The sequence below is a fragment of the Piliocolobus tephrosceles genome, chromosome 13 (genome assembly GCF_002776525.5).
Source record: "Piliocolobus tephrosceles isolate RC106 chromosome 13, ASM277652v3, whole genome shotgun sequence".
Lineage (NCBI taxonomy): Eukaryota > Metazoa > Chordata > Mammalia > Primates > Cercopithecidae > Piliocolobus > Piliocolobus tephrosceles.
The window spans coordinates 93,457,982-93,482,520 of record NC_045446.1 but is presented as its reverse complement, the minus strand read 5'-3'; positions in this window follow the sequence as shown (position 1 = coordinate 93,482,520).

Genomic DNA, 24,539 nt, shown 5'->3' with positions numbered 1-24,539 from the left:
AAAACAGTGAATTCACATCCCCTGCAGCAAAGTGGCTGATGAAATTTTATGAACACGAATGTCAGCCCCTGTCCAAATTTTTAGCATAATCAGCTTTAAAAGCCCATGAGAGAAGATCTTTTTTAAAGTTGAACATGAAGAAAGGTCTGAAGTTGACGTTTTTGGCTAATGAGGTATAAAACAAAGCCAGGAGAACATGATGTTGAGATAAACACCCCTAAGTCCCTGGACGCTGAGGTTCAGAGCCATGGGTGACCATAAGGCTGTGAGTACTTCAGGATTTTTCAGATTTTTGTAGTAGTAAGCGTGGAATTATATTCTCAAATGGTGGTTTATGGAAAAGTTATCCAAATCTTACAGATCAGGAGACACAGCTAACAGTCTGTTTCCCACCACACCTATTCACATGCAGGAGTCCCTAATTTACACATGAAAGGCTGGATCACACAGAAAAAAAATAATAGTGAGAAATGTATCACCTTTTACTTTCCCAGAAGAATGAGAGGTCTAAAAGACCATGTGGCCAGATGATGGACCAGATTTCTGCCTCACTTCTGCAAATGACTTTGAAGTTTTTGGTTGGTCTACAAATAAAGTTGACAAAAGACAGATTAAGAGCAGAAAAACAATTTTAATTGCAAACATACACACAGGAGTTCCACAAAAATATGAGGCTCAAAGAAACACACAGACGATTGAGTTTTATATATCATTCTGAGCTGCAAAAACAATAGGATTTTGTGGTTTCTAGGGGCTGATACAGACAGATTCCGGGAGGGCAAAGTAGGGAAATGTATAATGAATAAAAGTTGCCTTGTTATTCAGATAAATATCTCAAAGGTGATAAAAGTTGTCTCAGAGTAGCTTTCTTCCTGATACAGATAACTTTACTAATGAAAATTTCCTCTATGAATGTACATTTCTTTACAAAAGGATAGCCTTTCAGAGCTTATGTGTCTGTAGTTTCTCAAAACAACCAGCTCAAAATAATCAATATGCTAGAGAGGCATATTTTAGAGTGGCATATTCTTGTCTCCTATAGTCACATATTGGGGTGTTATGTTCTGAACCTCATTACCCATGTGTTGTTCATTATGTGAAATGATGTTCTATTTTATATTGGATTAAATAACTGGTAAAATTCTAGTCAGTAAATTTATCTCCAGAATTGCTCTGTGGTGAAGTCAATTTACACAGACAAGCCAACAACTATTTATGAGGTTCTCTTTTTCTTTTTTCTTTTTTTTTTGAGATGGAGTCTCACTCTGTCGCCCAGGCTGGAGTGCAGTTGCACCATCTCGGGTCACTGCACGCTCCACCTTCCAAGTTCACGCCATTCTCCTGCCACAGCCTTCCAAGTAGCTGGGACTACAGGCACCCACCACTTCGCCAGGCTAACTTTTTATATTTTCAGTAGAAACGGAGTTTCACTGTGTTAGTGATAGGGTTTAATAGTGATAGGGTTTCAGCATGTTAGCCAGGATGGTCTTGATCTCCTGACCTCGTGATCCGCCCACCTCAGCCTCCCAAAGTGCTAGTAATTACAGGCATGAGCTACCATGCCTGGCCACGAGGTTCTCTTAAGGATACCATGTGCCTATAATTCACACCTAGAACAACTCTCTTTTCCCTTTGAGTCAGCACTAATCATTATGGCAACCACTGTTGTGTAGAGACGAGGAAAAGAAAGTAGGAAATATGACATAGAGACAGGAACTCTGACTTTAAGCACAGAAAGGCTTGGATTTGAATTATATTTCTGATGCTTCCTAGCTCTGTAGTGTGTCCCTAGGCAAGTTACTTAAAAGGACTTCAGGTTGGGCGTGGTGGCTCACATCTGTAATCCCAGCACTTTGGGAGGCTGAGGCAGGCGGATCACAAAGTCAGGAGATCAAGACCATCCTGGCTAACATGCTGAAACCCTATCACTATTAAAAAAATACCAAAAAAAAATTAGCCAGGCATGGTGGCGGGTGCCTGTAGTCCCAGCTACTCAGGAGGCTGAGGCAGGAGAATGGTGCGAACCTGGGAGGCAGAGCTTGCAGTGAGCCGAGATCACTCCACTGACACTCCAGCCTGGGCGAAAGAATGAGACTCCGTCTAACAAAAAAAAAAAAAAAAGGAACTTCAAAGTCTTCATTTCTTGCTCTGTTAAGTGGGGATAATTGTAATGGTTATTTTATGGAATTTCTGTGAAAATCCAGTGTGAAACTGTGTACAGCATTTAATAGACTATTTGGCATATAGCTGTGCTAAACAGTGTTTGTGATTTTTGTTATTGTTTTAACCTAGATGACAATACAACTTGCAGTGGAATAGAAATATTGTTGAGAAAAGAAAATACATGGTTAAGCAAAACAGTGTTTCTGATGTTCGTCTCAGCTCTGGTTCTGTTTTAATTTTCTCCTGTTTTATTATTAAGAATTAAGAACTTGGCAGGGTTAGAAAATCTATACAAAAATCCCTTCTATTTTCCTAATAGAATTCCAACTGTAAGACATATGAATTAAGCATCTTTCAGACTAAAACCTTTGGAATTCTCATGGCACTACCTTGAGTCTGCCATTTTTTTTTTTTTTTTTTTTTTTTTTTTTTGAGACTGAGTCTCACTCTGTTGCCCAAGCTAAAGTGCAATGGTGTGATCTTGGCTCTCTGCAACCTCTGCCTCCTGGGTTCAAGCAATTCTGCCTCAGCTTCCTGAGTAGCTGGGATTACAGATGTGTGCCACCGCGCTGGGCTAATTTTTTGTATTTTTAGTAGAGATGGGGTTTCATCATGTTGGCTAGGCTGGTCTCAAATTCCTTACTTCAAAAGATCCACCCACCTCAACCTCTCAAAGTGCTGGGATTACAGGCATGGCATCTGCCACTTTTTAGGTTTTATTGACAAGCTCAGTTCTTTCTGACTTGGTATCTTTATTAATGTTTCACCATTACACCATTTTTTATTTATTTATGTGACATTTGGGTTTTTTAAGAGATAAATACAATTCAGTAGGACTATTATTTTCCCAATAGAGCTCATCTTTAATTTTATAAAAGAATATTGGTGATAGAATGAACTTAGACATCATCTAATCTCACTCACTCATTTTGTGAAGGAAGAATTGAGGCACATTGGAAGTTCTATCACTTGCCCAGTATCACATAGATTTGCAAACATGTTGCTTAGATGAATGAATAAATGCTAAAGTTAGAATTCAGTTTATCTGCCTTTAATCTAATCCGTTTTCTACTATTTTAACAATAATGAATACATTTAAAAATGAGTTAAATAAAAATCTTGCAGACAATATTTTTAGAAGACCTCCAGGCCTTCAAGTGTAAATACCTCTTTAATTTTGATCACAAGTAACAAATCCAGTTTCATAGAGAGAAAGAAATGAAAAGCCATACTAAAGCCCTTTCCTTTGACCTTGGATGTGTGAGAGTATTCAGAAAGAGTCTGAATTTTGGAGGTTGCCACTAGTTGCTTTATTCAAGACTCTGAGTCAAATAAGTCGTCTGGACTTAACCTCAGTTTTTCAGAAGTCTTTAATTTAAGATCTTCTTTTACTTGATTCTAAGGTTCATAAAAGTGTTAGGAGCTTCCTGGCTTTTATCTTAAAGTAAACATTAAAGAAAAATGAAGAATTTTTTTTCCCTTGGCTAGAATATTGGTTATGTTAGAGGCAAAGGAAACTTTTTCCTCTGTCTGAAGGTTCAAGTCTGCTGCAATAGACTGGCAATAAATTAACAGGAGAAAGGACACATAAATGTATTAATGTGTGCACAAGAGCCAAGCAAGGTATGATACTCAAAGAAGGGCCAAATGGTTGATGCTTAAATGCGGTCTTTACAGGGGATAGGGAAATGGGGGAATATAAGCAATTTTGAATTGCAGTAAATTATTTTCAGGAGAATTGATTGAGCCCAAAGAATAAATTATAGTTTGTAAAGTAACTCTGTTTGGAAATTGAATGGGACTGGAAAACAATAGCCTGTGTCAAAGTGTCTAGGTGTCGTGACATTCCTCAGTCTTCCTTTCGGAGACATGAATCTAATATTCTCTGATTAATACAATTTCAGGGAGGGGACTGAAGGCAATTGTATTCCAAACTTCAGATATTGGAACTTCAGAGAGAGAGATTTCCACCCTTTACTTAGGGGGAAATATAGAAGATTGAAAAGCCCTTGGTTCTGGCGCTGCTTCTAAGTTCTAATAATTCACTGTAGTTCAAAGTGTCCAGCATGCCATATCGTGATACTTTGGGGTATTACTTTCTGAACTCCAACAGTTACTACGTCATGGTGAAACTGGCCTAGCCACTGTAGCCTCTAACTTTTCAGCATGCCCCTTGCATCCTTTCCTATTCATTATTAGCTCTGTGTCCTCAGTACTGGGTGAAAGGCTTATCCTGACTATGCAGTTCCATCACTCCTAACACTGCATGGAATTTGTGGAATTCTAAGGATGTAGTTATGAACACTGAAATACAAGGGAGAAAATGACCATTTTAATCAGCAATTGAAATTAGTTCCTCGAGCATGAAGAAGAAACAGGATTGCAGACAATTAGGCCTCCTGCGGTTGCTCAGTTAAGGGCTGGCATAGGATTTCTGCATTCTTCTATAATTCATAGTGCAAAATTTATAGCCATTGTGTTCTGCCTAGAATCAGAAAATTTCCTGCTGCGGTTTACAAGGAGGGTTATTAACCATGGTGATGCCTGATTAGTTTCATTGAATTAATAAAATGAACAAGTCTCAATGCTTTAGCAACTTTAATACACAGACACTACATTACAATCCCGCAAGGGCAGGGCAAGGACAGATGCTACCATCCACTGAGCCATAGCATTGATCTGTATTCCGCTTTGACCGCCAGGCTTTACTACTATCCTGAGCTCCAGACATGTGTTCCCAACTGCTTCCTCAATTAAATGTCTCCCAGCAACGACTACACTTAATTTTTTATTAATGTAAAAAATATAGGCTGAGTGCGGTGGCTCAGGCCTGTAATCCCAGTATTTTGGGAGGCCGAGGCAGGTGGATCACCTGAGGTTAGGAGTTTGAGACCAGCCTGACCAACGTGGAGAAACCCTGTCTCTACTAAAATTACAAAATTAGCTGGGTGTGGTGGCACATGCCTGTATTCCCAGCTACTCGGGAGGCTGAGGCAGGAGAATCACTTGAACCCAGGAGGCAGAGCTTGCAGTGAGCCAAGATTGCACACCATTGCACTCCAGCCTGGGCAACAAGAGCGAAACTCCATCTCAAAAAAAAAAAAATATATATATATATATATATATAAAAAGAGAGAGTGCCTTTTCATTTCTGTCTCTTCAAACAACAGCAGTATATCCAAAATTAAGTTCATTCCTCAAAATCTGCTTCATCTTCTCCATTCTGTATCTTGGTAAGTAGCTTTATCATTCATCCAATTGGCTGTGGTGGTCACGCTTTCCCTCTCCTCACCCTCCCCATTCAATCTATAAAGTCCTCTAAGTTTTATATTCTGAACAATACTTGACTACATCTTTCCTGTCTATTCCTGTTGCCATGAACCTTGTTCTTGAATGTACTAAATTTTACCTGGACTGAAGCAATTGTTTCTTAATTTTTACCTTTCCCTATTTTAAACTTACATAGGTTTACATTGCTAAGTGTTAGAATTTTTACTTTTTGCTAATGCTTTAAATATATTATCTTAGTTTAAAAAAAAAATCTGGGGGTAGGAGGGACCCTTCCTATATTAACCTGTATCAACAACACAGCTTAATAGGATTAAGAATTACAAATGTCTATAGTAACATCACTTTACTATTTTAGGAAATTCTCACCCAATGAGGTTAAGTTACAAATAATATTATTGATTGACAAAGAAGCTTCCTAAAAATACATTTATCTGAACAACAGACGGCACAACCAGCTTCCTCTTCAGACAATACATTACTTATCAGGATTTATAGCCCTTGTGGTACAATATAAAGTATGTTTAGCCTTCGCCCCAGTGTTGATGAAAAAAGTCAAACCATAAAACATTTGAAAAGGTTTATTCTGAGCCAAATGTAAGGGCCATGACCTGTGACACAGCCTCAGTTGGCCTTGAGAACATGGGCCCAAAGGGGTTGGGTTATGGCTTGATTTTATACATTTTAGGGAAACAGAAGTTACAGGCAAAGACATACATCAATAAATGTAAGTAATACATTGGTTTGCCCAGAAAGCTGGAACATCTCAAAGCAGGAGCTTCCAGGTCTTAGCTGGATTTAAAGATTTCCTGATTTTCAATTGCTTGAATGAGTTATGCTTTGCCTAGAGAGTTAAAATCAGCAAACAGAAATGCTTGGGACTAAAATAAGAGGCTATGGAAGCCAAAGTTCTTGTTATATAGATGAAGTCTCCAGGTAAGCAGGCTTCAGAGAGAGTAGATAGTAAATGTCTTTTTTTTTTTTTTTTTTTGAGGCAGCATTAACATTAAAATAGAGATCCTTAGACTCACAGAATAAACTCTTTGTGGCAATAAGATACCAAGTCCAGCCTGACTCTGGCATAACATCACATGACAGATAACAGGCCCTATTTCTCCTAAAAACCCCATCTCTCCTAAAAATACAAGAAATTAGCCAGGTGTGGTGGCACACGCCTGTAATCCCAGCTACTTGGGAGACTGAGACATGATAATTGCTTAAACCCAGAAAGTGGAGGTTGTGGTGAGCTGGGATCATGCCACTGCTCTCCAGCCTGGGCAACAGAGTAAGACTCTGTCTCAAAAATAAATACATAAATAAACAAAGTATTCAGCATATCAAAGCACCAGACTTTTGGGGTGTTATTTTCTGAGTCCCAACATTAGCAAGACTTGTTTGTTCCGCCTCTTCTCTGTGTCCCTGTGTCTTCAGAGATAAGAATGTTTCTTTATTCTGAGTTTAAGGAGGGCACCTCTATAATGGACTTCTGACCTACTTCAGAGAAGAAGTGTGAGGGTAAAGTGGGGATGACCTTCCTAATTCTGCTGTTTTTTTAAATGCCAATGTTTCATATTTTGGGATATGTGTCCACTGTCATGTCTCCAATGTCTCCTTCTGTGTAGACATCCAAACAGCTCTCTGGCATTCCTTAAACTGAATCATGCTCTTCTACCTGCCTGGTCTTTGCACACATTGTTCCTGTAGCCCACAGTGTCTGCACACCCCTCTCCACCTAGAAAATCCATTTATCCTTCAGGATAGGACTGGATGTCCCTGACAGTTGGCCATTCCTTCCTCTCTGCTTTCTGAGCATTTTTCATTAATCCATATTTTTAATAATTACCTATGTTATATCTATTACTTTGAGACGGAGTCTCGCTCTTTTGCCCAGGCTGGAGTGCAGTGGTGTGATCTCGGCTCACTGCAAGCTCTGCCTCCCGGGTTCATGCCTCCCAAGTAGCTGGGACTACAGGCGCCCGCCACAACGCCCGGCTAATTTTTTTGTATTTTTTTTTTAGTAGAGACGGGGTTTCACCATGTTAGCCAGGATGATCTCGATCTCCTGACCTCGTGATCCGCCCACCTTGGCCTCCCAAAATGCTGGGATTACAGGCGTGAGTCACTGCGCCCGGCCCTGTGCAGATATGTTTAACACTGTACATCAGAAGAGAGCCCTTGGTAACCAGTTTTGCTCTTCTTGTGCCACTCCTTCCTGCTTGCATCTTGTTGCTGGCAGAGTCCTCTTGTACTTCAAGAAAGCGAAGTGATTTTTTCTGCTCCTAGAGCAGGTCCATACCAAGTAACAGAGGCACTTTAGCCTTTACTTGGTGGTTAAGGCCTGATCATAGTATTGTGTCAGACAATGCCTAAGAATGACCTCTGAAGAGCATTGACCCGTTTGAGTGCCCAGTCTCAGTCGTCATGTGTAAGTCCCGTTAGCAGTGTGATAGTTGTTCTCAGATTGCAGTTTCTTATGTTTTGAGTTTGAAATTGATTTTCAGAATTTTCTTTGAAAAAAGCTGCATTTTGGCCGGGTGCGGTGGCTCAAGCCTGTAATCTCAGCACTTTGGGAGGCCGAGATGGGTGGATCACAAGGTCAGGAGATCGAGACCATCCTGGCTAACACAGTGAAACCCCGTCTCTACTAAAAATACAAAAAACTAGCCGGGCGAGGTGGCGGGCGCCTGTAGTCCCAGCTGCTCGGGAGGCTGAGGCAGGAGAATGGTGTGAAACCGCGAGGCGGAGATTGCAGTGAGCTGAGATCCGGCCACTGCACTCCAGCCTGGGTGACAGAGCGAGACTCCGTCTCAAAAAAAAAAAAAAGAAAAAGAAAAAAAAGCTGCATTTTTTTCCTTTGTGAATCTGCTTTGTTTGGCTGCTGGGATAGATAAGTATGGGCTTAATATACGTGTTCCTCCCAGTTTTTTTGCCTTTCCTATTGTACTCTGAATTTCCCTCTCTACCTCCCTCACTGTCTTCCTCTTTCCTTCCTTTCCTTTATTTTTCTCTACCAGGCCATTTTTCAAATTTACATCAAAGATACCTCACGTGTTGGTATCTGAGAATATCTGTCACTCCTCTTATCTGAGAAGTGACCTTTTATGTTTAAGATGACTACAGACCTATTTTTAGATGTGTTTTCAGTACAATTTTGAACAGCAACTTTTTAGTTAAATATCTTCCAGCGTTAGCAAGGTGAAAAATGTTCATAGGCGAGCCTGCTGTTCTCTGTCACCATGTTTTGTGTTCCCTTGTCCCCCAGGAGCTCTTTCCTTTCCCCTCTAGTTTTTGGGTGTGCATGTTTGGAGTCTGCAGTGGGTGGTTTGTAAAACTGGACCATTCTGCCTTGCTATGAGTTGTTCATAAAAGCCTCATTGTTTTCTTTGACCCTTTAGCTTTTGCATTCATCCTCCTTCCCACCTACCTCTCCAGGGACTATTGACCATCATAATAATCCATGGAAAATTACTCCCCCCCCCGTAGAAAGACTAAAGCATCCATCCCTTCATAGCTAAGTAGCCACTGTTGTCCTGGGAATTTCCGGTTGGATTTGGTGCCCTGAACTTTCTTATGAAGAAGTCAGATCCCAGGGTGAGAGTATCAGGCCATTTGGCCAAGAAAGAAACCTGTTTGTTTTTCTTTTGAACTATGAAAGACCCTGTTTGTGAATACATTTTAGAAAGAAGAGAGAAAGGATGTCTGCAGAACTTTGTTCTGTTTTCTGCTACATAAATATGAATAGTTCAGAGTGAAAACATTTTGTGATGGTTGATGTCTCTCAGGAATAAGCTGGATATCCAATGTTTTGGGGCATGCTTTTAGTCTCAAGAATTGATAATCAGAAAAGTATTTTTTGTTTAATGTATCCCTGTTCTGATTTTAATTAAACCCCAAGTCCCATTTTACATATTCTTGGAAAAACCTAAAACAAAACAAAAAAAAGAGAGCAAGAGAATGTGGTGATGGAGAGAAGAGGTGAGTGAAGGAGTTGGGGAATTACTTTTTTTCTTTTTTGACACTGGGTCTCCCTCTATTACCCAGGTTGGAGTGCAGTAGTGTGATCTCAGCTCACTGCAACCTTCACCTCCCAGGCTCAAGTGATTCTCCTGCCTCATCGTCCCCAGTAGCTGAGATTACAGGTGCCTGCCATCATGCCTGGCTAATTTTTTGTATTATTAGTAGAGCTGGGGTTTCACCATGTTGGCCAGGCTGGTCTTGAACTACTTACCTCAGGTGGGCTGCCTACCTCAGCCTCCCAAAGGGCTGGGAGTACAGGAGTGGGCCACCACACCCATCCAGAGTTGGGGAATTACTTTCAAGGTAAGGGAAATAGTTTGAGCAAGCTTCTGAACATTTGTTCAAATATTTCCCTCACCTTGAAAGTAATTCCCCAACTCTTACTCAACTCCCAGAAGCCCAAACTAACAAACTCAACGCATGGCATTCCCTCAGGCAGAAGGATTGGTTCCAAATGGGTCTGGGACCCAATTTGTTGCAATAAAACATAAGGGAGAGTTTCAGGGGGCTAATTAGGGAGAAAATCTGTTGCTCTTTGAGAGCGCTCGTGGAGAAGACACTCTTCCTCTGGTCTGCATAGGACGCGGATGTGAATGCTGGAACTGCAGCAGTTACTTTGCCATTATGAAAACAGCTGGCTTGAGAATTAAGCCAATATACTGAGAAGAGCAGAACTGGGAGAGTCATCACAGAGAAATAGATCTGACTGAAGTCCTTTCTCCGGGAGAGTAGGATTTTGTTGTAAGAACACTCTGGGCTTGTTTCACAAGGGTTACTCTTCCCCTCCCCCTGGAGGGTGTGCAGGGAAATTTTCTCAAATCATTATTAGGAGAACCTGGTGGGTTTCCTGAAGGGCAACCCTATAAACGTGAGACTGAAGCCTCCAAGTGTTTCTTATTCTCAAGGTAATCCACACTCAGCCTTTAGCAATTCACCAAAATTACCATTTAAAGTGTACCCACCTGTGTTTCACCTCTAGCTGCTTCTGCCCCAGGTAAGCAGACCTCTCCTGTGAAGTTCTGGATAAGCCGGTCTCAACAGATTTCAGAGTGGCTGTCTTCTCTGCAAATTCAGTTCTCTGATGTGTCCAAGGTAAGTCATTTGTTTCTAACTTGTCCAGCTTTTTCTTGTAGTAAGGATGAATTGACAACTGGCAATGATTCTTTAATCCTAGATGGCCAAATTTACTCGGCCATCTGAACCTTTGCCCGTCTGTGCACTTCCTGGTAAAATCCAGTTTTAGCCATCCTTGCTAAGTCAATTTAACAAGAATCCCCCAACCCCAACAATATCTGATCATGCTGGATATCTTCAGCAAGAATCCTACCAGGTCATATAATAGGCTCATATGCCTGATGCACAGCAAGTGAATATAGTGAGACACTGGGGACTGCAGCAGAGAAAGAGCTTAATAATCATAGGGCAGCCAAATGAAGAGACAGTAGGAAACCTCAAAACAGCCTCCCTAAAAAAAATTTGGAATAGGAATTTTAGGTGGGCCAAAGTGTGGCAGAGTGGCACAGTTTGCAGAGCGCAGGGTGAAGTCACGGGTTGAGAGATGAAAACACTACATTCTCATGCTGATTCAGTTTCTTTGTGGAGGTCCTCAGACTAGTTGACATCAGTCATTCCATTGGAATTCCAGATCTAAAGAACATCTTAAGCAATTCTTAAATAAAAGCCTATGATTCTAACATCAGAACTCCTATCTGTAGGAACATTGGAGATGTAAGTGGTCAGTATCTAGTGCTACATGATTCAGTTACAAGGAAATGGGCCAAAGTGCAGCCTGATTAATGCTTAATTATAACTATATTTCTGTCCAGACTCTGGTGTGTAATTCTTGTTAACCCTGTAAGGATACTTTTCAGTTGGTTTGGCCAGAGTCCGCCTTATCACAGATGTTTCCTATTAGTAATTTCCATCCTCTAGCCCCTAGCCTGCTCCCTGCCTGTAAATTTCCACTTTGCCCATGCTGTGTTCACAGTTGGGTCCAATCTCTTTCCTCCACTGCAAGACCCTGTTGCAGTGGCCCCATGCCTATTACAATGGTCTTAAATAAGGTCTTCTTTAATATGCTTTAACAAATATCACTGAATAATTTTTTCTTTAATACAACTTCCAAGTTTTTTTTTTACATATTAGAGCTAAAACTGTAAGTCTGAGTTCCTTTCTATTAATAGTTCAGTATTATATTTTCTGTGTGAAAAGTCTTTAGGAGGTATTCCACATGTGTAGGGGGTTTCCAGCACTAAGACTGATCAGACTGGGTAAGATTAACATAATAGAGAAACTGTATTTCCTATAGAGAAAATGTTTTTGACCAGAAAATAAGCTCTCTATTTAATCAGGTGGAAATTCAGTTCTGATTTCCAATTCTTTTAATAATCTTCTTCTTTTGTTTTTCTTTTTTTTTTTTTGAGGTAGAGTCTCACTCTGTTTCCCAGGTTGGAGTGCAGTGGCATGATTTTGGCTAACTGCAACCTCCACCTCCCGGGGTCAAGTGATTCTCCTACCTCAACCTTCTGAATAGCTAGGACTACAGGCACAGGCCCATCTAATTTTTGTATTTGTAGTGGAGAGGGGGTTTCACCAGGCTGGTCACGAATCCCTGACCTTAAGTGATCCACCTTTCTGAGTCTCCCAACATGCTAAGATTCCAGGCATGAGCCACTGTGCCTGGCCCCTTTTTTTAGTCTTCTATTTTATAATGACAGCAAGTGTAGAGATGGAGAACAGGGATATGAAAGTAATGTGTCACTGAGTCTTTTTATTTACTGCATGAATTAGAGTAATTTTTTTTTCAGTTTTATTGAGGTATAATTGACAAATAGAAATTGTATTTAAGGTATACAACTTGATGTTTTGTATATGTGTACATTGTGAAATTAAAACCACAGTCAAGCTAATTACCGTACCAATCACCTCACATAGTTACCATCTTCTTTTCTTTCTCTCTCTGTGTGCGGGGAGGTGGGGGGTGAGGACTCTTAAGGTCTACCCCCTTAGCATATTTCTGTTGCAGGAAGTCAGGGACCCCAAACAGAGGGACAGGCTGAAGCCATGGCAGAAGAACATAAATTGTAAAGATTTCATGGACATTTATTAGTTCCACAAATTAATATTTTTATAATTTCTTATGCCTGTCTTTACTGCAATCTCTGGACATAAATTATGAAGGTTTCATGGACACTTATCACATCCCCAGTCAATACCCTTGTGATTTCCTATGCCTGTCTTTACTTTAATCTCTTAATCCCATCATCTTCGTAAGCTGAGGAGGATGTATGTCACCTCAGGACCCTGTGATGATTGTGTTAACTGCACAAATTGTTTGTAGGGCATGTGTGTTTGAACAATATGAAATCTGGGCACCTTGAAAAAAGAACAGGATAACAGCAATGTTCAGGGAACAAGAGAGATAACCTTAAACTCTGACTGCTGATAAGCCAAGTGGAACAGAGCCATACTTCTCTTCTTTCAAAAGCAAATAGGAGAAATATCGCTGAATTCTTTTTCTCAGCAAGGAACATCCCTGAGAAAGAGAATGCACCCCTGAGGGTAGGCCTATGAACAGCCCCTTTAGGGGCGGCTGTCTTTTACGGTTGAAGCCTAAGGGATGAAATAAGTCGTGGTCTCCTGTAGCACTCCCAGGCTTATTAGGACAAGGAAATTCCCACCTAATAAATTTTGGTCAGACAGGTTGTCTGCTCTCAAATCCTGTCTCCTGATAAGATGTTATCAATGATAATGCGTGCCCAAAACTTCATTAGCAATTTTAATTTTGCCCCATCCTGTGGTCCTGTGATCTCGCCCTGCCTCCATTTGCTTTGTGATATTTTATTACCTTGTGAAGCATGTGATCTCTGTGACCCACACCCTATTCGTGCACTGCCTCCCCTTTTGAAAATCGCTAGTAAAAACTTGCTGGTTTTACAGCTCAGAGCATCACAGAACCTGCCAACATGTGATGTCTCCCCCGGACACCCAGCTTTAAAATTTCTCTCATTTGTACTCTTTCCCTTTATTTCTCAGACCAGCCAACACTTAGGGAAATAGAAAAGAACCCAAGTTAACTGTCGTCGGCAGGTTCCCCCAATATATTTCAAGTATACAATACAGTGTTAACCGTAGTCACCATGCCATGCATTAGCCCTCTAGAACTTACTCAACTTGTATAACTGAAACTTTGTAAAAAGTAGGAGTTTTTAATTAGTTTTAAAATTTTCATTTTTAGTTGTGAATTGACAAATTATAGTTTTATATATTTTGGGATACAAAGTGATGTTACAATTTATGAATAGAATGTAGAAGAATTAAATCAAGCTAATTAACATATCTATCACCTCAAATATTTCCTGTGGTGAGAACATTTGCTATTTTTTCTTAGCAATTTTGAAATGTGTATTATTTACTACATTCACCATACTGTGTAATATGTCACAAAAAAGAAAACCTTATTTTTCCTTTCTCACTGAGGCTTTTAACCTTCTGACCATCATCTCCCCATTGGCCTCATCCCCTCAGCTTCTATCACCACCATTCTATTCTCTGCTTCTTTGAGTTTGTTTTACATTCCATATATGAGAAAGTGTATTTGTCCTTCTATGCCTTGGCTTATTTTAATTAGCATAATGTTCTCCAATTCCATTTATGTTGTCATGAATGACAGATTTTCCTTCACTTTTAAAGCTAAAGAGTATTTCCTTGTGTGTATATACCACATTTTTTCTGTTGACAGACACTTAGGTTGGTTCTGTAACTTGGATATTATGAATAGTGCTGCAGTGAACATGGGAGCACATATATTTTTTGACATATCAATTTCAAGTCTTTTGTGTAAACACCCAGAAGCAGGATTGCTAGATCACATAGTAGTTCTGTTTTTAATTTTTGAGTAACTGCCATAGTGTTTTCCATGGTGGCTATACGAATTTACATTCCTACCAACCATGTACAAAGGTTCCCTTATCTCCACAATTCTTATACATCTACCTGAAGCATTCCCTCAGAGATTAGGTGAGGAATGGAAGAATTTCAAGCTCACCTCCTTGCCCATTTCCCTAGTCCAGGAGCAGAGCAGCCCACCACGTTAGCCATCCAATTGCCTGTTCTCCATCTTGTGCAGGTTTCTCTGGGGCTGTCATCCCAGGTAAAGGTTATTTAGGAGATGATACCAAAGTGAGGGGAACAATGATGAAGATTCTGCTTCAGCCTTTGCCCACCTCAACCTTCTCCATTCAGAAGAACCTAGTCATAAGTGCTGAAGCATTAGTAGCTGCTGAGAAGTTCTCTGATGAAGACTGGAGAATAAACTTGTTACGTGAACCTTTAATGAAAGCCTTCTACCTTCCAAGACACCAGTGATGGACCAAAAAAGAAAATGCAGTCCTACTGCTTAGATAGATCCTTGAAGGGATCTCTACCAGATGTCAAATCATGTGTGTACACTACTAGTGCTCATTGAAGCATTTGCTGAGAAAGTGACGGGTTTATTTATTTAGCAATTGCTCATGAATGGACCTTGGCTATTTTAGCTGTTCATTAGCTTTGACTACAAAAAGTTAAATTGTAGATTACAGTGTGGCTGAACTATATGTCAATTAGGTTTTTAAAAAATCCATAAACTGTCTTTGTAAATGATAGGCATAAATCCTTACCACATAAAATCCCTGCACAGAGGGCATATGGTTTATGGCAAATTAGAGCTGTGTGAACTCTAGTAATTTAATTCAAAATATTGCCTTAGGGGATTGTGTCTCTTGGGTTATGTTTTTACAAGGTATGAGGCCTTGCTCTGGCTACAAAATGACTGGAGTAGACTGAGCTTAAAACAAGAGTTCTCTAATGAAGCTTAATAATTGTTAATGCATGCTGCTTAGATGTCTGTAATTTCTGGTGTGTCTCACTTCCTGGAGCTCTAGAATGTACCACAGCCACCCTTTAACAGATCCAGTAGAGGAAGATGGTCACATATGTGACCATCATGTCAGGATAGATAGAGGATATTTGGGGTCTAGACCTCTTAGGATACAAAATATTTATTAATTTTCATGTCTTGACGATGTCTCAGTTTTCTAAGTCTCCACTTATCAAACAGACTCTAATCTACTTAATTCTGTGATGTTGGGTTTGCCTAACTCAGGATGGCAGTGGCCCCAGGTATCACCCTTGGGTTACCTGTTGCCCTCAGAGGCATAATCACAAAAAAATAAAAAATAAAAATAAAAAGGCTCTTTGAAACTCTTTGTTTCACTTTTGATTCTGAAAGCATGAATTTGCAAGACGACTGGCTAGTTTTTGGCTAGGGAACCTAGAGTATATTGTAAACACCCGAATTCCCCCTATACCGGGAAACAGGGAGAGTGTTGTGTTGACAGTTGTAAACCTAGACTCTAGACAGTGCCTAATACATATAAAGTACTCATAAATATTTGTCAAACCAAAGCATAAAACCAATGTCCCAGTTAACACCTGGATTAGGGTTCTCTTAGAGGGACAGAACTAATAGGATGGAGATATATATATAAGTTTATGAAGTATTAACTTACACGATCACAAGGTCCCACAATAGGCTGTCTGCAAGCTGAGGAGCAAGGAGAGCCAGTCTGTCCCCAAGTTGAAGAACTTGGAGTCCGATGTTCAAGGGCAGGAAGCATCCAGCATGGGAGAAAGATGCAGGCTGGGAGGCTAGGCCCATCTCTCCTTTTCACATTTTTCTGCCTGCTTTATATTAGCTGGAAGCTGCTTGGATTGTGCCCATCCTATTAAGTGTGGATCTGCCTTCCCCAGCTCACTGACTCAAATGTTCATCTCTTTCGGCCACACCCACACAGACACAACCAGGATTAATACTTTGTATCCCTCAATCCAATCCAGTTGATACTCAGTATTAACCATCACAACCATCCCAATCCCAATCCTAAGCAAAAAAAGATTCCTTAGCAGGGCTGTGTGATTACCAAAGGAATTGTGTACCAAACCCCTACACTGGGTTCTGGGTAAGGCTGAGATCCAGTGGCTGAAGGACAGCCAGAGGAAGCCTGTATGGAGTATGCTTGAGAAAGGAAAAGAGAGGATTTTCATTCTCCCTGTTCTAAAAAGAAACAAAAACGTTATGGCAGTTGTGTTTGGGAATAGGAAAGAATGAAATGCTGAGAATCTACCTCACTGTTGGCTTTTTGGTGACCTTCAGTTAACTCACAAACCCTCCCTTCCCACCTATTTCCTCACCCACTAACCTTCTCCACTCTGCCGGGCAAGACTGACAGCCTTTCCTCTCAACTGGCTGAATGCTGCTCCTTACTTACAGGTTTGCCATTTATTGCTACCATTGTTTACAGTCCTTCATCTCTGTTCCAAGACCATTTAAATTAATTTTGCAAATAAGATTTCACAAGACACTGCATAATATGCTTCAATAGGATCAAGACATATTACATTTACTGTATAGCAAATTAGCAAATTAGCTTTTGCGCAGATTATAATTTATTGTTTTTTTATGCATTTCATTAATTCTGTCTTCCTATTTTTCACTATACAAAGCTACCTGAATTATAACAAGTGGCTGCTGAATAATACATCTTCTCATGCTGCAGCTCAGTAGAAATTTTTCACACACATGCCCCATGGGTAATACTGAACTGTGCAATTGTACAGGAGTCCATTAAAAGCAAACTTTCAAATGCAAATCAGAAAGGAAAATCATGTTTTATGAAATATATATCTAGAGTTCTGGGCTCAGACTCTAGGAGACAAAAATTAAGCTTATAAAAAATTTCTAAGACTCTTTCTCCAATTTTGGCATTTATGACAGCCTCGTGCCTGTTTGGTGTCTTATTCTGGTTCAAATAAAATGACTTCAGTATCTAGAGGTAGAATGTGTGTTACAAAGGCATAGAACAGTACACAAAGGAGATGGTGCTTGCTGTTAGGCCTGTCAAATTATCCTTGTCACAGGAGATTCAAAAAATAAGCTTCAAAGAGGAGGCAGCCTCTCCTCCTGTGATGTCTGTAGTGGTTGCTCTATGTGAGCATTTGTGGAGCTTGTGAGCATCATAAATGAGGTCACTGTGTTCACCTCTGTTTCTTGTGTCTCTGTGATTTTGTGCAGCCCTAGTTAGCAGTTTCTCTAACTCAGGCATAGATGTGATGCTTGCCCTGCGAGGAAAAGCAGAAAGCCTCTGAGCATTGACCTTGGACAACTCATTTGTAATTTAGAGAAGAAAAGGTGATGAATACGCTAATTAGCCTGATTTGATCTTTTCGTGTATTGAAACATCACATTGCGCCCCATAAATGTATACAATTATTCTTTGTCAATTAAACATTACAAAAACATAAAATAATGAATAAAATAAAAGGTAGGTTAGGAAAGGCAGATGGAATGAGAATTAACAATGTTTCTCCAGGTTTTTTTTTTTACACAGGTGTGTCTGTGAACAAGCCAAACAACAGTGACCCAGCTGCTTCAGTTTGGCACCCTCTGCCGTTTAGAGACAAGTGTTGACGGGGGATAGGATGGTGCAGAAAAACATTTTTATGTGTATTATTTCTTCAGCTTTCAAAAAGTACTTATCCTCACTCTGTTGACACAAGATGCCCCAAAATAGCATAACTGATGGCAGAACAAGGTGGTGTGAATCCTTAAGGAAAAATTCCCCAGGATCTGCCCCTTTTCTCCCTCTGGGAGATAGTGTGGTATGGAGGAAAAAAGCCTCCCCCACTCCTCCTTTTTTCCTTTTCTTTTTTGGTCTGTGGGTGTGTGTATGTCTGAGTCTAGCTCTGTCATCCAGGCTGGAGTGCAGTGGTACAATTATAGCTCACTGCAGCCTTGACCTCCTGGGTTCAAGCAGTCTTCCTGCCCCAGCCTACATCTGGGAATACAGGCATGCATCACTATGCCTGGCTAGTTTTTAAATTTTTTATAGACGGGTCTCACTATGTTGCCTGGGCTAGTCTTAAGCCCTTGGCCTCAAACAATCCTCCTGCCTCAGCCTCTCAAAGCACAGGGATTACAGGCATGAGGCATTGCAACACCCCCCCCTGCTGCTTTTTTTTTTTCCCCCAAAATTTTGCAATCACTTTCTACCTATGAGACCCTGGCCATGTCACTGAAACTTTATGAGCCTCAGTTTCCTATCTGTAAAACAGGAATAAGATTACTTACCTTTCTTATTGTGTCTTAAATGTTGTTGTGACATTTAAGATGTTCATTAGATAACTGTTGCCTTCCTCTCACAAACCACATCATCAGTACCAAGTAATCAGCTCCAGAGAACCATCTGTGGTGGACGTGGCAAAAGAAGCAACTGCCGATTCTTCTGTCATCTGCAGGTCAGGTTAACTGTTTCCATGTTGCCTGGAGATGCAGCAGTGGTTATTGTCTCTAACAAGTACATTCCTGCCGAGTGTTTAAATCCTGAAAAATGAAGGTTACCCAAGTAGATGCTACAGGTAAATGAGTCATGAATCCTGCAAAATCTTTGTAAGTTACTCTCAATACACCTTTTTAAAGTTACATAAACTTCAGATAAGATGATTCTGGGCGGATCTCTTGGAATCCGTCCTACTCTAAGGGTCCTATATATTCAAAAGGCATTTGGGATGAGCCTTCTCATCTCACCCCACCGAACTAAAACTAATGATAATGGAGAACGATAACACCTCATGGCAGAATTTAACTCTTTTAAATGTGGCGATAGAGAAACTAATTACTGCCTCTGTTTCCTATCTCCTTTGGTTTAGCATTCACATGCCTCTGTTAGAAGAATTTTAGATATAATTAAACCCCAAACTGAGCCCTAATAAAGTTCCTAACTGTAGGTGCAGTCTGTCACTATCCAGTAGGTTTTTCTGCAATGTTGGAATGTTCTAATACCTGTGCTGTCCAATATGGTCGCCACCATATGTGACTGTTGACATGTGAAATGTGGCAAGTGCAATTAAGAACTAAATTTTTATTTTTTCATAATTTACATAGCTACGTGTGGCTGATGTATGCTGTATCAGATGTGCAGGTTAGGGCTCTAGAGTGGGTTTATTTTCATATATATGATTGAAAACCTAAAGGAAATACAGAAGACACAGAGAGAATCCATATATTGCTTCTACTTTTATTTATTAAATGGTCTCCCAAGTAGCTGACCCTCAAGGGCTTATAAAATACAGTTACTCACTACAATTGCCATATTTCTAACAATAGATATCCAAATAGGATCATATCATTGTGCCATTTTTGTTATATTTGTCAAGAATATTTCAAAGCCAAACTGACTGTAATCATTTCAGTATAGTCACTTCCAAATGAAAATGTTAGCTGATAGGAGCAACTAATGTTTAGACCACTGAGTGCAAGGAACTGAATTGGAAAGAAGGTTATATGTTCTTACACTTCTTCCATTTCCTGACACAACACAATTACCATTGTCTTTTCTTAAACCATAACTCACTATCTCACTATTTTATTAAAATAACACATATATAGTACTTACAAGATAAGAGACTATTCTAAAACAAACACCTGGCCTACCCATATTCATGTTGGAAGAGAGAGCACGAAGAATGCACTGTAATTTTTACTGATATGTAAAAATGTATTTTTGCTATGACTGAGGAAACAACTCTTTTATATATATACTTTAAGCTCTAGGGTACATGTGCACAATGTGCAGGTTTGTTACATAGGTATACATGTGTCATGTTGGTTGGCTGCACCCATCAACTCATCATTTACATTAGGTATTTCTCCAACTACTATCCCTCTCCCAGCCCCCCACCCTCTGATAGGCCCCAGTGTGTGATATTCCCCACCCTCTGTCCTTGTGTTCTCGTTGTTCAGCTCCCACCTGTGAGTGAAAACATGCGGTGTTTGGTTTTCTGTCCTTGTGATAGTTTGCTCAGAATGATAGTTTCCAGTGTCATCCATGTCCCTGCAAAGGACATGAACTCATCCTTTTATATTGCTGCATAGTATTCCATGGTGTATATGTGCCACATTTTCTTAGTCCGGTCTATCATTGATGGACATTTGGGTTGGTTCCAAGTTTTTGCTATTGTGAATAGTGCCACAATAAACATATATGTGCATGTGTCTTTATAGTAGCATCATTTATAATCCTTTAGGTGTATACCCAGTGATGGGATTGCTTGGTCAAATGGTATTTCTGGTTCTAGATCCTTGAGGAATTGCCACACTGTCTTCCATAATAGTTGAACTAATTTACACTCCCACCAACATTGTAAAAGCGTTCCTATTTCTCCACATCCTCTCCAGCCTCTGTTGTTTCCTTTTTAATGATCGCCATTCTAACTGGCGTGAGATAGCATCTCATTGTGGTTTTGATTTGCATTTCTCTGATGACCAGTGATGATGAGCATTTTTTCATGTGTCTGTGGGCTGCATAAATGTCTTATTTTGAGAAGTGTCTGTTCATATCCTTTGCCCACTTTTTGATGGTTTTTTTTTGTTTGTTTTTTGTTTTTTGTAAATTTAAGTTCTTTATAGATTCTGGGTATTAGCCCTTTGTCAGATGGATACATTGCAAAAATTTTCTCCCATTCTGTAGGTTGCCAGTTCACTCTGATGATAGTTTCTTTTGCTGTGCGGGAGCTCTTTAGTTTAGTTAGATCCTATTTGTCTATTATGGCTTTTGTTGTCAGTGCTTTTGGTGTTTTAGTCATGAAGTCTTTGCCAATGCCTATATCCTGAATGGTATTGCCCGGGTTTTTGTGGTTTTAGGTCTTACAATTTAAGTATTTAATCCATTTTGAGTTAATTTTTGTATAAAGTGTAAGGGAAGGATCCAGTTTCAGCTTTCTACATAGGACTAGCCAGTTTTCCCAACACCATTTATTAAATAGGGAATCCTTTCCCCATTGCTTGTTTTTGTCAGGTTTGTCAAAGATCAGATGATTGTAGATGTGTGGCATTATTTCTGAGGCCTCTGTTCTGTTCCATTGGTCTATATCTCTGTTTTGGTACCAGTACCATGCTTTTTTGGTTACTGTAGCCTTGTAGTATAGTTTGAAGTCAGGTAGCATGATGCCTCCAGCTTTGTTCTTTTTGCTTAGGATTGTCGCGGCTACGCAGGGTCTTTTTTGGTTCCATATGAACTTTCAAGTAGTTTTTTCCAATTCTGTGAAGAAACTCATTGGTAGCTTGATGGGGATGGCATTGAATCTATAAATTACCTTGGGCAGTATGGCCATTTTCATGATATTGATTCTTCCTATCCATGAGCATGGAATGTTCTTCCATTTTTGTTTGTGTTCTCTTTTATTTCGTTGAGCAGTGGTTTGTGGTTCTCCTTGAAGAGGTCCTTCACATCCGTTGTAAGTTGCATTCCTAGGTATTTTATTTTCTTTGTACTAATTGTGAATGGGAGTTCACTCATGATTTGGTTCTCTGTCTGTTTTTGGTGTATACAAATGCTTGTGATTTCTGCACATTGATTTTGTATCCTGAGACTGCTGAAGTTGCTTATCAGCTTAAAGGGGTTTTGGGCTAAGATGATGGGTTTTCTAAATAAACAATCATGTCATCTGCAAACAGGGACATTTTGTCTTCATCTTTTCCTAATTGAATACCTTTTATTTCTTTTTCTTGCCTGATTGCCCTGGCCAGAATTTCCAACACTATGTTGAATAGGAGTGCTGAGAGAGGGCATCCTTTTCCTGTGCCAGTTTTCAGAGGGAATGCTTCCAATTTTTGCCCAATCAGTATGATATTGGCTGTGGGTTTGTCATAAATAGCTTGTATTACTTTGAGATTCATTCTATCAATACCTAGTTTATTGAGAGTTTTTAGCATGAAGCGTTGTTTTGTCAAAGGCCTTTTCTGCATCTATTGAGATAATCATGTGGTTTTTGTCACTGGCTGTCTTTATGTGATGGGTTACATTTATTGATTTGCATATGTTGAACCAGCCTTTTATCCCAGGTATGAAGCTGATTTGATCACGGTGGATAAGCTTCTTGAGGTGCTGCTGGATTTGGTTTGCCAGTATTTAATTGAGGATTTTGCATCAGTGTCCATCAGAGATATTGTCTAAAATCCTCTTTTTTTGTTGTGTCTCTGCCATGCTTTGGTATCAGAATACCTCATAAAATGAGTTATGGAGGATTCCCTCTTTTCCTATTTTTTGGAATGTTTCAGAAGGAATGGTACCAGCTTCTCTTTGTACCTCTGGTAGAATTCAGCTGTGAATCTGTCTGGTCCTGGGCTGTTTTTGTTTGGTAGGCTATTAATTATTGCCTCAATTTCAGAGCCTGCTATTGGTCTATTCAGGGATCCAACTTCTTCCTGGTTTAGTCTTGGGAGGGTGTAAGTGTCCAGGAAATTATTTCTTCTAGGTTTTCTAGTTTATTTGCATAGAGGTGTTTATAGTATTCTCTGATGGTAGGTTGTATTTCTGTGGGATCAGTGGTGATATCCCCTTTATCATTTTTTATTGTGTCTATTTGACTCTTCTCTCTTTTCTTCTTTATTAGTCTGGCTAGCTGTCTGTCTATTTTATTGATCTTTTCAAAAAACCAACTCCTGGATTCACTGATTTTTTTTTTTTTTTTGAAGAGTTTTTTTTTGTCTCTATCTCCTTCAGTTATTCTCTGATCTTAGTTATTTCTTGCCTTCTGCTAGCGTTTGAATTTGTTTGCTCTTGCTTCTCTAGTTCTTTTAATTGTGATTTAGGGTGTCATTTTTAGATCTTTCCTGCTTTCTCTTGTGGGCATTTAGTGCTATAAATTTCCCTCTACACACTGCTATAATGTGTCTCAGAGATTCTGGTACATTGTGTCTTTGTTCTTATTGGTTTCAAAGAACATCTTTATTTCTGCCTTCATTTTGTTATTTACCCAGTAGTCATTCAGAAGCAGGTTGTTCAGTTTCCGTGTAGTTGTGTGGTTTTGAGTGAGTTTCTTAATCCTGAGTTCTAAATTGATTACACTGTGGTCTGAGAGACAGTTTGTTGTGATTTCTGTTATTTTACATTTACTGAGGAGTGTTTTACTTTTAATTATGCGGTCAATTTTAGAATAAGTGTGATATGGTGCTCAGAAGAATGTATATTCTGTTGATCTGGGGTGGAGAGTTCTGTAGATGTCTATTAGGTCTGCTTGGTGCAGAGCTGAATTCAAGTCCTGGATATCCTTGTTATCCTTCTGTCACGTTGATGTGTCTAATATTGCCAGTGGGGTGTTGAAGTCTCCCATTATTGTGTGAGAGTCTAAGTCTCTTTGTAGGTCTCTAAGGACTTGCTTTATAAATCTGGGTGCTCCTGTATTGGGTACATAAATATTTAGGATAGTTAGTTCTTCTTGTTGAATTGATCCCTTTACCATTATGTAATGGCCTTTGTCTCTTTTGATCTTTGATGGTTTAAAGTCTGTTTTATCAGAGACTAGGATTGCAACACCTGCTCTTTTTTGCTTTCCATTTGCTTGGCAGATCTTCCTCCATCCCTTTATTTTGAGCCTATGTGTGTCTCCACGAATGAGATGGGTCTCCTGAATACACCACACTGATGGATCGTGACTCTATCCTATTTGCCAGTCTGTGTCTTTTAATTGGGGCATTTAGTCCGTTTACATTTAAGGTTAGTATTATTATGTGTGAATTTGATCTATCATTATGATGTTAGCTGGTTATTTTGCCCCTTAGTTGATGCAGTTTCTTCATAGCATCGATGGTTGTTACAATTTGGCATGTTGTTACAGTGACTGATACCAGTTGTTCCTTTCCATGTTTAGTGCTTCCTTCAGGAGCTGTTGTAAGGCAGGCCTGGTGGTGATAAAATCTCTCAACATTTGCTTATCTGTAAAGGATTTTATTTCTCCTTCACTTATGAAGCTTAGTTTGGCTGGCTATGAAATTCTGGGCTGAAAATTCTTTTCTTTAAGAATGTGGAATATTGGCCCCCACTCTCTTTTGGCTTGTAGGGTTTCTGCCGAGAGATCCACTGTTAGTCGGGTTACCCACAAAGGGAAGCCCATCAGACTTTCTCTCTGGCTTTACTATTTAGGTAAAAACAACTCTAATGGTGATGCCTGTGAGCTGGAGCATTAGCCTGAAT